Consider the following 14,572-nt stretch of genomic DNA (forward strand, 5'->3'; position numbering starts at 1 on the left):
AGACACGGTGAATCGGGGCGAGTCAAGATCCGTGCGGTTGTCCGAGTGCGACCCGTCACCGAACGCTACAACAAGTCTGGACCAGGCCGGATGTTGACCGTTGTTTCGGGGCACGAAGGAGGCGAACCCACCACCAAGGATTTCCTGCAGGTCTTAATATTACTTGCTCCAGGTCCAATGAACCACGCCAAATCCCACGGTGGATAACTCGCCGCATTACGCCTTGGATTTCACCAGTTCCCGATTGCGCGTTATCCACCGTGCGTATGCTCTGGTCCATGCAATAATTTCTCTGCGTGCAGTAGCCAGCAATGAAGTTTTATTTCGTGCTTTTTTTTTTTTTTTTTTTTGGTGAAGATTTCGTGCTTTTGATTTCACGAAGAAAACCTGTGCATTGTGAGACACGCCAATGGGATTTGACAAATGGAGGATAGCCACCATGCATGCATATCTGTTGGAGATTTTGTTTTTTTGACAAATGGATTTTTGTTACTTGGTCAATGTCTCTCTCTGTATATATAATGCGAATGGTTTACCAGCTGGTATGACTCCCCTCCAGGGCTTTATCTCCCCTTTTCCAGATTTATAATACATGATTCATCTTGGCGCCAGAGGATCGACTCTACGGGATCCGATGTCGAATCGAAAATGCAGTATGAATTCATTCTCGCTGTACATTGCATGTTTTTTGTTATTTCTTGATAAATTGAATAAAAATTAAATCAATCTAGAATAATTATGTTTATGAATTAGATAATAAAATATTTAAAATTGAGAAGAATGATCAATTTTGAAATTCTATAATATAATTTTGATATAGCTAGTTAAATATGTTGCAATCGGATCATCTACACTATTAACTTTTACGTAAATGTACGGAGCCTCCTAAGATATTAATGAACGCATCACTCACTTACAATCATACAGTAGGGAATGAGATTTTATCTTGGTGAATGGTGAATCTTAATGACATATAACAACTGTCATGGAATCTTCCTCCATACAAATATGAAAAAAACAATATACATACAATTCTACTAATGGGATTGTAGTACTAAAAATTTTGACTCAACCTATAACTAATAAAACACTACTAGAAATCTGAATGATAAAACATTCTCCACCAAAAGCACATCTCTTTTGTATTAAGACTATCAGCATTAAAGAAGTAAGAGGATGGCAGCTTCTAAAAATATATATTATCCAAAGAAGCACAACAACTATATAAAAAGAGTCTACCCTAACTATGGGTGGTTCCTCTGAAATAACCATATGGACAAACGCTTGTGTTTGTGAATGAAAATTTTTAAAAAGATCATCTTATCATACTATTTTTTCTCCTAATATTTTTAAGAAAAAATTACAAGAATACTTCCTCAATTTTAGTTTAATTTCATTTACACCGCTATACTTTAAAAAGTATCAAACTAACTATTCTAGTTATCGATATGTTCTAATGTGATCCAATCATTTATTTTACCGATAGACGGTGTTAGCTTTTCTTTTTAATAGATGAAAATATCCTTTGCTTATGGACATGCTTGGAGAAGAAAGAGGATGTGAAGAAGAAGTACATAAGGAGGAAAGAGAAGGAAGAAGAGCCAAATGGGTTGGAGAAGGAGAATGAGGACAAAGAGGAGAAAAAATGGGGAGAAAGGGAAAGGAAAAGATGAGTTGTCGGCAAAAAAAAGAGAAGGTGGAGGGGCCACCATAAAGAGAGTAGTTTATGGGTTGCTTAGATGAGGAGAATGATGATGAAGAGGAAAAGAAGGATGTGGAGGTGGAGGGAGCCATCACGGAGGATGAGACATGGGTGAGGAGAAAAAGGAGGGGAAGAATGAATTATTGGTAAAAAGAGATGGATGTGAAGGAGGTCTTCCTAGAGGAGTAGGGTCATGGGTGGGTTTAGAGAAAAAAGAGGATGATGAGGAGGAAGAAAATGAGAAAGAAAAATGGATGAGAAGGAAGAGAATAGAAGAGGGGTTGCCAGTCGCAAAACATGGATTGGAGGAGGAGGACAATAGGGAGAAGAGGATGGAGAGAAAGAAGAAGAGGAAGGTGGAGGAAGCTACTATAGAGAAGAAGAAATGAGTGATGAAAGAGAAAATAAAGGAGAGGAGAAGGGAGAAAGAGGATGCCGACGATGGAGGAAGAGAGGATCAATCGGAAAAAAAGAAGGAGATGAAAATAAGAATATTTTCATCATTTCATAAAATTTTGTTAGTGGAGATAGACAGATGGACCATATTGGAACATATCGGTAATTAGAAGGATTAATTTGATACTTTTTAAATTATAGAAGTGTAAACGAAATTAGATTAAAATTGAGGAAGTATTTATATATATATTTTTTATTTTTAATTAGCAAGTATATTAAGGCATCACATACGTTTACTATTCTATTTTAAAGTTTCTAGGTGTAATGCTAGCGTGTGAGCACGTTTCCTTTCTTACGTGGAAGCTTTTAAAGTTTGTAGGTGTGGTGCTAAAGATATCCTTACCCACAAGGTATGAATCCCATCATACTTTTGGTAGCAGTTAGCCTTCCATTACTTTTTGTTCGTAGGTCCTACCGTGTGAGTGTGGATTCTCCATGGTGCCCGCTTATATACGTTATTTGATGGTCATTCATCCTGCGCTGAACGGTATTCATGAATGCAGTCCATGGTGTCCGGTGCCGCGTGCGCACGGCAAGAGATCGGTGCTCCAATTGCATGGGCACGCTTACTTTTTTTTTTTTTTTTCCTCTGTGACTCCAACTCTCACCCAAATTACTGTATCTACTGGTATCGTACAACTTGATTTATTTTTTATAAGGATAAGCCTCCAAGGAGAAGCGAATTTTTACCAATAAAAAAAAAAAAGAATCACTGCTGTTTGGACAGCTGACTTTGATTCAAATCATCGAAGAAAAAGTATGTATGCATGCATCATAGAGAAATAGACCAATCATTATTTCTAAAAAAAAAAAGAAAGTGGTGGAAAAATCAACCGGTCAAATCAAATCATTGAAGTTGAGAGAAACACCGCCCTATGTTTAAACGGAACTCAAACGAACGTGGGGCCGTCAACCGGGCTGCAAGCGCTCGTCTACCACTAAATAGCAATACCCTGCATTTCACTGCAATGCATTATCATTTGTACAACCAGAGTTTGGGATTGGAATATATTAGGATAGATGAGATTTTTTGAAAGATTTATTGGATCAATGAGATTGAAAAAAAATTAAAAATGAGATTAAATAAAAATTTGATTCATGGATTGAATCTATGATCTCATTGTAGAATCATGAATTGAAATCATAATTTCATTATGGAACCATAAATTTAAGTGAACTCATAATTTTGATCATCAAATTAGACATATAAAATTATAGACTAACAAATGGTAGATTGAATCTACGATTTCACACGGGGCTACTAACTGTCTGTCATAAATTGATAAATAAATTTAATTTTATAATATTATTAAAAAATAATATAAAAAAAAAAAAAAAAAAAAAAAAAAAGATGGAATTCGACTGTGCCTGGGGTAGGAAAATTAATGACGTGTTGTGCTATCTATATTTGACATTTGGAGGCCTGTTGGGCTTGGAGGACTCTCCTTTAATGCACTGTACAGATGTTCAGTCATTTTATTAATTATGGCTCTATATTAATATCTGCCATACAAAACAAAATAAATGGAAACTAACAAATTGTTTTCATACCCCTTGTTTTCAATTTGCATGGTAAAGTTTTACTCAAAAAAAAAAATTGCATGCTAAAGTGATGCATCTAAAATTTTATGGATTGAATTTTATCAGAAAAAAAAAATTGAAATAGAATTGGGTGGGTGCGGTGGTCCGGCTCTAGACCAAACAAATATTATAATCATTTCATTGAAGCAAACAAAAGACAGCTTTAAATAAAGTTGATGAAAATATTTGCAAAAATGCTGTGAAATTATGATTCTAAATAAGGCTGTATAGATTGGGTTGATTCATGTTTCAATTTGAACCAATCTATTTAGATTCGATCCGAATCATTTTAAAGGATCCATGAGATCGGATTGGATTCTAAAATTGGATCCATTTTATATTTCGGATCGGATATAGATTTATTGAATTCTAACCCGATTCGATTCGATCCATTTAATTTTTTGAATCAATTTGGATCTTGTACTTAATAACCCGGTCCGATTCAACCTAATCTGGATTCAACACAGGATCCAAATGGGCATATGCAAACTCCCAAGCCCAAATCCGACTTGTCATCCAAATGGCCCAAACCCATTGGCCATCAGTCCATCACTGGCTTTTTTCTTTTAAGTCTTGACCGACTTTATCGCTTCTCCTCCTCCAACAACTTCGTCAGGTCCAATGAGCACCATCGCGAGCTCCGCCGCTCTGCTGGCGGTTCTCTTCCTCCAAGGCCTACGGCGGCCGCGAACTCTGCTTCTCCAACTCCACCGACCCACTTCCACCCCCTCCCTCTCCTTTTCCATCTCCTTCTCCCTCTTCCGCCGTCGCGGCCGCGCTCGTGGCTGCCGCCGCCCCCAGACCCTCAAGGGGGCCCCAAGCCCTCACCTTCCAATCGAGATCTCGAGCTGCCAATTGACTTTGACGCTGCCACCACCTAGGTCGTGGTGGCCCTAGCACGCCTCCACCGCTCGTCCGAGGAAAAGCTCTGCCTTTTCCTCTCCTCCAGAGTCGAGGCATATCAGGATCTCCTGACCTCTGTCCAGGTCGATCGCAACCACCGTGTCATGTTCTCCTGATGCTAGTCTTCGGCTCTCTTCATGGCGAACTTGTTCATCTAGAGCTTCGTTGCGGTTCTTACGGCTAGAGTTTTGGGTGGTTGTTGTCAGGGTTAGGATTAGGGTTTTGGTCGGGGTGGTGGTCTAGGGACGGGGTGGTGGTTCGGAGGGATCAGAGCTTTGGCGGGAGGAAGGATGTCGTTGGGAGGAGGATTAAGGGAAGGGAAGTGGCAAAGAGTTCTTGGGTTTCAGTGAGTCCTCTTTCGCCTCCAACCGGTGCTGAGGTGAACATTGGGCGGAATGCATTGCGAAGACTTATGGAGAAGCAAGATCCGGCTAGTTCCCAAACTTGGCCTGTCCCGAATTGAACCCACATTTCATGGATTGGGGTTGGGTTAGCCATGGATCCGACCAGACTCGAATCACTTAATGCGTCCAGAAATTTAGCCATGGACCTAATTCGATCCAATCTGATCTTCTATTGGGTTGGATCTGGGTCCAATATCAAGATCTGATCAAAAAATTGGGTCGGATCAGGATCATTTATGATCCGATCTAATCCGACCTATTTACACCCCTAATTCTAAGCGAATCAAAAAGCGTATCAAATGGCGAGTCTCCTCCTCTCACACCAAAAGACGTTTCCAAGGCAATTCCTCTTCTATAGCAATTGGGTGTTGGTGGGGGTGGATGTGGTTCTACTTTGGCTTCACTTTTCGTTTCCACTCCAGGCCTAAGCACCCTATCATTTGATAATCTGTTGCATTAGAAGAACTTGTGATCTCCTGCAAGCCCAATTGAAACAGTTGGAGCATAAATTACAAGAGCTGAGAAGCTATCTTAGTAATTAAAGCTTGCAGGCCGGAGAGCATTGATTTGAGCCTGCATCATGATATGAGTTTAATCTTGCACCAAATTCAAATAGGGAAGAAAAATATCAAGCCAGCTTACTGTCAAAATAAACCAAGTCAAAAATAATTCCAAAAAAATTATAAATAAGGAGGATCTCTCCTGAAGTTCATTTGGATGATTCAGAACTATATGTGTAACAGCCCAAGTTCTTGGGCCTGTAAACCCTTGACGGCCCATACAAAAAAAAAAAGAAAAACAAAACAAAACAAAATAAAAGAAGAAAGCCGATGGGAGGAGGAAGACTCCTCATCGGAGTCTTCTTCCTCTAGGAGTCCGAGTAAGGGTAGAAAATCTCCCTTATAAAATCCTCCTTCCCTCCCTTAGGTATCTACAAAAGGTATTTTGAAGAGATTTTAAGAAATTTGAGAGATTTTATTTCAAGAGGATCCGTGACTTCTTAGATGGGAAAAAGGAGGTCGTCGGAGTTCTTCTCGACCGTCGGAGCAAGGTAAGCTCTTTTCCTACTCTTCTTCCTTCCTAGGCATCCTTCTTTTGCTGGCAACTGACGGCAAGCCGTCGAATTGGAGAAGAACAGGGCCATCCCTGTTTTTCTTATTTTTCTTCCCCGTGTGCCACCGGCAACAGCCACCGTTGGGGCTGTCACCGGGGCTGTGGATGCGTCGCCGTCGGTTGCTATCGGAGGGTGGCCGGAGTCGGCCCTCCTTGGCCACATGAGGGTGAGAGGAGATGGAGGGGGACGATGCCCCTGTTTTGGACAAGGAAATGGAAAAAAAGAAAGAAGAAAAAGAAAAGAAGAAGGAAAAGAAAAAGAAAAAGAGAAAGAGAAAAATAAAAATAAAAAAAAAGAAGAAAAGAGAAAAATTTTCTCTCTCCTCTCCCTCCTTTCTCTCTCTTTTCTCTCTCCTCTCTCTATATTCTCTCTATATTTTCTCTCTCTAGATTCTCTCTCTATTTTCTCTCTCTAGACCTTTCTCTCTCTTTATGAATTTTGTCTCCCTAGAATCTTTCTCTTTCTCTCTCTAACTGCATCATAGACTCTAGGATAAACTTGAGATAAAAATAAGATGATCTGAGATTGCTCCGAAATTCGTGCAGTAGATTAGATCCCGATCCGATCTTTATTCGAAATTGATAACATCAATCATGGTTAATCCATATTGAGTCATCCTGATATGATCTTTGATGATCTCGATCATGATTGCCTCGCCTGAAGGATATAAAAATTTTCTCTCTATTTTCTCTCTCTACTTTCTCTCTCTAAAATTTTCTCTCTTTTCATAAATTTTTTCTCTCTAAAAGTTTTATGGATCAGTGGAGGATCCAGATACTTAGACAAATCCTAATTTTGATAATCCTAAGAGAAGTTCTAGATTTGGGTTATTAGGATCGATTATCGGATAATTTTCTTCATATATGATTTTATATTTGATCAAGGTTACGAAGAGATATGATTGTCTGCATAAGATGTCAAGTGAAATATTTTGTTAAAGAAATTCATAAATTAAAGAAGAATATTGATTTCTGTGCTTGGATCAGTCATCGGTAAAGGTAAAAATCCCTGTACATGATCACTATTATATATATGCTATTTTACTGTTGGTCTTGCATCATTGGTTTTGCATCGTCGGATTTGAGATCGATAAATTTATTATATCTGAGATATTGTTATTTGATTTTGAGCATGAGTATGTTATGTCAATATATATATATATCAGAGATTGATGGCATGATTATATGGATATGACATATCTGAATTGATCATAATGCAAGACAAAATTGATTTGATGAAATCAACACATAATGATTAAATGAAAAGAAAGAGATATATGGTATGGACTAGCCTTGTCATGTGGAACAGCCGGCCAGGAGCTTATGCCTAGGACAGCCCGCCAGGAGCTTATACCTGGGACAGCCCCCACTGGCTTACAGGTGGGACAGCCGGCCAGGAGCTCATGCCTGGGACAGCCCGCCAGGAGCTTATGCCTGGGACAGCCTCTCACGGGCTTTCGTACGTGGGACAGCCGGCCAGGAGCTCATCCTGGGGCAACCTTGAAAGGCTTTTTTTAAGTGGATTCGATCCGGATGATGACTGAGGTATAGACTTGGTTAGTCCAGAGCCAGAAAGAAAATGTTAAAAATCATGTGATTATGAAAAGAGAAATGAAAGATAAAACATGAAATAATTGTTGAATAAAAGTGTTTCACTTGTTAACATATGATGATGCATCTATTTTAACAAGACAGAAAATTTATGAATATTTGCATTATTCTGAACATTGAACATCGAATTTTATATTTTATTGTTTATCTTTATTTTTAGATTATATTATTATATCAGTGTGATATGGGAATTCTTACTGGGCTGTAAAGCTCACACCTCTTCATCTTTCTTTTTCTTCTCAGAGTTACAGGATGCTTATGATTGGGCTATTGCTTAGATTTACGGATGAGCAGAAGGATAAATAGAGTGTCATAGTATCTGATCAGAGAATTGAAGAAATTTAAATTATAATTATGTAAGGTTTTATGAATTATTATTGAAATTAAATATTATGGTTGATAAAGTTGTAATGATTTAATTTGGCCTTGCATATTCTTTAGGGCTTGCTCTAAGGAGTGTGCGGTCATCATGTATCCGACCCGGGTGTTGGGTTCGGGGCGTGACAACATGGCCGAAAGAACATCATAACCCAAGATAGAAATAATTACATAATATTCAGAAGAGCTCTAGAATTAAGCACAATAAACTATGAAGATACCTTAATTATAACTGCAACTATTAATGCAAAATAGACACTATCAAACTAAATGGCTTGTATTGTCCCATTGGATTAATCATTTGGTTGAAGCATAATGTAGAACTTTTCTTTATAAACTTTGTTCTTGTTCTGAATTGAATTCTGATAAAGGAGTAAAAGAGGCAGACAACAGTCACTTGGCATGTACTGGAGGCAAAGCAGAGGGAGTTAGGTTTTATAACAATTAATTGCTGGATCAGTCTTTAGTGGTGGAAATCCTCTTGGCTTCTTGTCTACAAAATTGACAACCATGAGAGCATGGGAACCAGAGGATGGTCCTGGTTGCAGCAGAGTTGGTAGAGAGGCAAGCTAGAGCTGAGAGAGAGTGTGTGAGGTGGAAGGCAAACCAATGAGAGAAAGCACTGGACTAATAGTGGATAAGCAAGGTGAGGGATCATAAATTATGCACTCAGGAAAGCCCTCAATACCATAACCTAAATTAAATTTTATTTGCAAACACTTTGAAATACCCTAGGTTGACTAGTCTACCCAATATGATTAACCAATCAATTAAGCCAATTTTTCAAACATCTGATCTCAATTATCTTGATCATATGCCAATACATGCCACATGGAGTACATCTAACAGCCCCGTAAGAATCACTCGACCTTAGCTGTTGCATGGTAGGTTCCTTTCTTTCTTGAGTTGTGTGGGATCGTTATTATAGACGGTCAAAAATAAACTTAATTTACTACTGTTTAGATAGTGTGAGTTAGGATCATATCCATAGAAATTATTGGGTGGATGTCTGGCCAGGACACCACCTCCCAAGATCTTTTCAGTACCACGCGATGCAGCAGGAAGAAAAAAGAAACAAAACAAAAGAAAAATAATCAAAATACGTGGATCAGCCACAAAAGGGCTCGCCTCCACGGGGCATGCAAACTTCATTATGAAAAAGAAAATTTTACAAGAGGAGACCTCACTCTCAACTCTTGTACATCCAATTCTCTCTCACCTGAAGTTCCCTCATAAAAGCTCTCTCTCTCTTGGAGACCCCCCTGAACCCCTGAAGAGCCTGGCAACCGCTGTCCAGGAGCCTCCTGCTCCTTCTCTCTCAGCGCTCTCGCCTCTTTCTCTTCAATCGGGTTCGTACGGCTTCGTACGATGTGAAAAACCTGAACTACACACCCTCTGTTCGTCACAGGGCCCTTTTAAAGGATTAAACAGAGTTTAAACCTAATTAGATTAGGTTTAAGAGTCCTAAACAAGCCAAATCAGCCTCCTGAACCGTCGGATCGTCATCGGAATCTCCTTGGGCCGTCCGATCGCGCTCCGGTCTACGGAATAGTACCGTGGACCGTGAAAAATACGTGAAAAATGCCCACGCAGTCCACAGGCCCCGCCGTGGACCGCCCGGTCCACGGTGGACCGGGGAAAGGGGGCCAGCAGGCCGCTGGCCTGGGCCGCGTGCCCCGCTGGGCCGCGCGCCCACCTGGGCCGCAGGCCTGGGTCGCGCGTCCTGCGCGGGCCTAGGTCGCGCGTCCCGCGCGCCGCTGCCGCCGGTCGCCGGCAGTCCTCCGCCGCCTCGATTCTCGTGTCGACTTCAAAAGCTCGTATCTCCTCCATCCGAGCTCTGTTTCGGATGATCTTGGTCTCGTTGGAGTCCATTTTTCACCACGAATCTCGCTGTGGGCTCAATGTGGACTGAATCTTGAGGCGTTAAATCCTAACAATCTCCACCTCGACTCGATATTCGGCCTCCTTCAAATTTCGAGAGCTTCTGGATCTCCTCGCCCCCATGCCCTGGGACAATCGCCTGCTGATCATGGATGGGCAAACATGGGAGTCGAGCCAGGCTGCTCGATCCCATCTCCGTCGTATGCTGTGCTCCTCCTGACCTGAGACCTGCTCGGGGCATCATCTTGCGGCAATAGGAATCTCACCTTGTGACGTCGCCTCTCGTCCTCCCGAGTCTCCTGTCTCGTGCCCGATCCGCCTCCTGGAGCTCCACCTCGCTCTGGACTCCACCTGGCTCCCGATGCTCCACCTCGCACTGGGCTCCCTGCCAGGTAATAATGTCCTCTGCTCTCCTTCTTCTCCTCCAGCACAATCTTATCACCGCGTAGCACCCTCAGGATTCCTCCACCAGCTACCGTCCTGTAGCCTCTCGAATCCAGTCTGCTAAGTGAGATAAGATTCTGCCTGAAATCGGATATGTATCGGACCTCCCCCAATCTTCTCACTGCACCATCATGTGTCCTCCAGCTGACCGTCCCAATGCCACTGATCGCACAGCTCAATCCATCCGGCATATATACAGTGCTCTCACTGTTCTCCAGGGAGTCAAACTGCTCCTCTCTGCAACACACATGATAGGGGCATGCAGAATCTAATATCCACTGCTGGAAAGAAGTAGATACCTCGTCAGATATCTCCAGGACATCTCCATCTGAATCGCTACCGGCCGTCGCTACAGCAGCCACCGTCTGATTTTTAAGTTGGGGGCAATCTCTGGCTAGATGCCCCAACTCCTCACACTGGTAACACCTGGTTTTGCTTAAGTCCCTCCTGGACTTGGACCGCCCTCGATGCGATCTCCTGTCGCTCTATCTACCGCCTCTTGCACCTCCAGAAGCCACCAAAGCTGAGCTATCGACACCTGAACTCGAAGCTGGGTTCTCCCTCCTGAGAATCTCGTTCTGGAGTATCGCCGCGGTGACCTCGTCCATCTTGATAGTGCTCTTCCCCACTAGAAGAGCAGTCACCAAGGACTCGTACGAAGAGGGAAGCGACGCCAGCAAAACCAGCGCCCTGGTCTTCTCCTCAACATTCTCGCCAATGCTGAGAAGGTCAGTGAAGATCTTCTGGAAGTGGCTCAGATGCTCCTGCACGCTCTGTCCCTCAGTCATCCGCAGTTGGTAAAACTGCTTCCAGAGGAAAAGAGTGTTGGTGAGAGACTTCGCCATATACAACTCCTCGAGCTTCGACCACAGCACCGTCGGAGAAGTCTCGCTCAGCACATGGATCACCACCACATCTGCCAGGTACATGCGGATGGTACTCACCGCCTGCATCTGTAGCCGTTTCCAATCCTGCACCTCCATGGTGGTCGGCTTCTCATCGCACAAGAAAGCATCGATCAACCCCTGTTGGATGAACATGTCCTTCACCCTTGCCTGCCACAAGGAGAAATTGCTCTTACCATCGAACTTGTTGATCTCCATCTTGATTGTTCTTGTTTTCTCCATCTTCAGTCTTGCTCACCACCACTGCAATCTGCGTCCTTGTACCGTCTTGCTCTGATACTACTTGTTGGGTGGATGTCTGGCCAGGACACCACCTCCCAAGATCCTTTCAGTACCACGCGATGCAGCAGGAAGAAAGAAGAAACAAAACAAAAGAAAAATAATCAAAATACGTGGATCAGCCACAAATGGGCTCGCCTCCACGGGGCATGCAAACTTTACTATGAAAAAGAAAATTTTACAAGAGGAGACCTCACCCTCAACCCTTGTACACCCAATTCTCTCTCACCTGAGGTTCCCTCACAAAAGCTCTCTCTCGCTTGGAGACCCCCCTGAACCCCTGAAGAGTCTGGCGACCGCTGTCCAGGAGCCTCCTGCTCCTTCTCTCTCAGCGCTCTCGCCTCTTTCTCTTCAATCGGGTTCGTACGGCTCCGTACGATGCGAAAAACCCGAACCACACACCCTCTGTTCGTCACATGGCCCTTTTAAAGGGTTAAACAGAGTTTAAACCTAATTAGATTAGGTTTAAGAGTCATAAACAAGCCAAATCAGCCTCCTGAACCGTCGGATCGTCACCGGAATCTCCTTGGGCCGTCCGATCGTACTCCGGTCCATGGAATAGTACCGTAGACCGTGAGAAACGCGTGGGAAACGCCCACGCGGTCCACAGGCCCTGCCGTGGACCGCCCGGTCCACGATGGACCGGGGCAAGGGGGCCAGCAGGCCGCTGGCCTGGGCCGCGTGCCCCACTGGGCCATGCGCCTGCCTGGGCCGCGGGCCTGGGTCGCGCGTCCTACGCGGGCCTGGGTCGCGCGTCCCGTGCAACGCCGCCTGCGGCTGCCTCGATTCTCGTACCGACTTCAAAAGCTCGTATCTCGTCCATCCGAGCTCCGTTTCAGGTGATCTTGATCTCGTTGGACTTCGTTTTTCGTTGCGAATCTCGCTGTAGGCTCAATGTGGGCTGAATCTCGAGGTGTCAAATCCTAACGGAAATTGTATTAATTACGGTTGAATCGATTAGTTTTAGGTTAGAGAGCAATATAAAGGCTGATTAAAAGACTACTTAGATTAATGAGAAAATAAGTAAATAAAGAGAATTAATTAAAGGTTGGATGCAAGTATGAAAATAAATTCTCAGGATCTCAACTGTTTTCTTGTTAGACAATTTGTACTTTTCTTAATATGCTTTGGATTGGTATCTAATCAATAAAGATATAACCTATCCTAGAGAACACAGTCCGTACCTTTAGATCACAGCCCATTTTTTAAAGTTATAGGCTAGTCAAAATTATTTAAATAAGCCAATAAATCTATGATCGATTTTCGAGCATAGTCTATCTCGCTGAGCATGGATCGTATTTTTAGATCACGATCCATCTCTACATAGTCATAAGCTATTCAAAGACTCGTATCATAGTAAAAATTAAGATCATAATAAATAAAAGACATGCACAAAGATGAAGAAATAAGTTCAAATCTTTTATTATATAATAAAAAAATATAAAAGATGAAAAAAATTAAAATACTATCATTACAAGTGGTCCAACGATTTTTCGAGAACGTAGAGAACTAGCCACGCATAGTGGACAAGCCGCTTGCTGTGTCACCATATTCATCATCTGGCTTCTTGGAAGAAGAGAGGAAGAAGTTACTGGATTTGTTGTGCTAGTCTCTTGAATTTGGTTATCCGTAGAGGAAGAAGGAGGAAGAGTTTTTGATTTGTGGAAGAAAAAAAAAGAGAAAAGATGAGAGGGGAAGAGAAAGAGACGGTGGCTTGAAGACTTTGAGGAGTGATAATCACCCAAAGGGGGTTGATGTCCTCAATTTAGGGCTATGGCATAGGTTTATATAGAGGAGAGGGAGAGGAAGAGTTTATGTAAGAGAGGGAGAGCGTGGGCTTTAATTAAGAATTAATTAAAGAGGGGCCCGCTGTAATTATAGTATGAGAAAAGGAGCCATGAGAGAGATTTTGGTGTTTGAATGAGCTTCTTAGGTTAGGAGAGTTGGTGTTCGATTGAAACTTGAAATCTTCCATATCTCAGATGAAATCAATGTATCATGCCCGCATCCCAGCTTCACAGCCTTTCGATTGGCGTCACAAAGAGATAAAGATCAGCATCGTCAGGCCGCTAAACAATCGGAGCCATCCGATCTGTTTCCGCTTCATTTGAAGCCGTAGGAACTCCGAGTGAAGCTCCCCATCTGCATTTAATTGCATTTAATGCTCGTGTGGGCCACCATGCTTGACATGGGAGAGCAAGACCCCAACCATCCGATTTGGTGTTCGATGCGTTAACCATTGTTCGATGGTTTGCTTTGCTTGTTTTGTTTCTTTGCTTCCTCCCAGCAGTATTTAATACTTCTCTACTTAAATGTAGCATTTAATGCATCAATTTAACACCCAAATCAAAGTGGAGACCGAAGAGGTACTGTACTAATGCACTGCAATAACTCGCATTGAACGTGCACCTATTTCCTGATGAGCCATGCGTGAACCGAGCAGCATGTATTTGAGCCGTACAGTTCAAGTGGGTTGGGCTCAAGCTCATTTTAAGTCCTATTTTAGCTCCAATTTGTATCTTTTTAATCTGCAAATTGGATTCTTTACAATGATGAACATCTCTCAAGTAAAAGATAAGAAAAAACATCAATTTGTAAAAATAAATATCAATTAATTTATAAATTAATATTTCTATTGATATGTTTATAGGCTTTATCAGCGTGGAATCACAAACTTTTAATGCAATGTACCAATTAATAAAACGCACCTCCTCGGCCATGCTTTGCCAACTAAACCATAATGTGAAGCATGTTTTAGGATCCGTATGCTACTTATGATCTTTCATGAGCTTAAGCTTGTGAACAAATTAAGTAACAAGATTAATGCTGATTAAATATCATGAGAAACATTGTTGTATAGAATTACAAAGACATATCCCTTCATATTAGGGTATATATATATATATATATCTCCT

Source organism: Elaeis guineensis, chromosome 10 (genome assembly GCF_000442705.2).
Source record: "Elaeis guineensis isolate ETL-2024a chromosome 10, EG11, whole genome shotgun sequence".
Taxonomy (NCBI): Eukaryota; Viridiplantae; Streptophyta; class Magnoliopsida; order Arecales; family Arecaceae; genus Elaeis; species Elaeis guineensis.